This window comes from Octopus bimaculoides, chromosome 3 (assembly GCF_001194135.2).
Source record: "Octopus bimaculoides isolate UCB-OBI-ISO-001 chromosome 3, ASM119413v2, whole genome shotgun sequence".
In the NCBI taxonomy this organism is placed as follows: Eukaryota; Metazoa; Mollusca; class Cephalopoda; order Octopoda; family Octopodidae; genus Octopus; species Octopus bimaculoides.
The window spans coordinates 159235405-159236521 of NC_068983.1; the positions used below are offsets into that span (position 1 = coordinate 159235405).

Consider the following 1117-nt stretch of genomic DNA (forward strand, 5'->3'; position numbering starts at 1 on the left):
ATATATATATATATATAAAGTATCACCTGAATTGTGAAGGTGTGTGGCTTAGTGGTTAGGAGGAAGGGATTGCCGATTATATCGACTCCAGTACACAACTGGTACTTATTTTATCGACCCCGAAAGGATGAAAGGTAAAGTCGATCTTGGCGGAATTTGAACTCAGAACGTAGCGACGGCTGAAATACTGCTAAGCATTTCGCTCAGCGCACTGACAATTCTTCCAGCTCGACGCCCTCCTCACTGATTAAAAAAATTATTTATAATTAGTGCATGACCTGGTGTTTATTCTAAATTAAAATACATATTAGTTCTTAGCTGTTTTTATATCTATATGCTGGTTTTATATATACTAAACAGCAGGTAGGACATTTTTACAATCTACGTTGTGTGTATAGAATAATTCTAAGGAATTTAACATTTTTGTAATTGGGGCGCCCCAGAGGTCCTCTTGCGTACATTCTTCATTAATGACAAACGGTTCAACAACAAAATTAATTCTAAAATGACTGTTAGAAAATAATCCTTTAACTACATTCTGAAATGATGAATTGGAGGAAACTGAACTGGATAGTGTCCGTGAGTCGTTTAGGTTTCTTGTGTATTGAGAGAAGATTCGAGTTAAAACAATGACAGATTGGTAGATAGCTACATTGTATTTCTTATTGTAAAGAAAGTAACTTATTAAAATTTAACACAGAATAATGAATATTTATTATTAAGTCTTCTTCAGAGAAATTTAAAAATGGAGATTCAAGTTTTTCTTACCATTTTGTAATAAACTGCTTTTAAAAGACGAAACTTTCTATTTTCTGAAGTGATAGTTTTATGTCTTTAACAACCTTGTTGAGGAATATGTATGTGTATGTACGCACATACACACACACATGCATGCATACATGCATACACACATATACACGCACACACACACACAGACACATATATATATGTACATACACACAGAGGGAGGGACAAAGCAAAGGAGATGAGGGAATTTGCGAATCAAATAGGAAGTTATGTTACAGACCGACAGATTTCACAAAATTATGATTTAATTAGAAATTACGCTTACAACACAAAAACAAAAACAGGTGAAAAAAAAAAAAAAAAAAAAAAA

At 33.0% G+C, this 1117-nt stretch overlaps 1 protein-coding gene across 2 annotated transcripts in view; it reads right to left on the reverse strand.

Annotated features, from left to right (window-relative positions):
* LOC106883662 (acetylcholinesterase) overlaps window positions 1-1117 on the reverse strand; it is a 220706-nt gene that overhangs the window by 119157 nt on the left and 100432 nt on the right. The window lies entirely within an intron of this gene.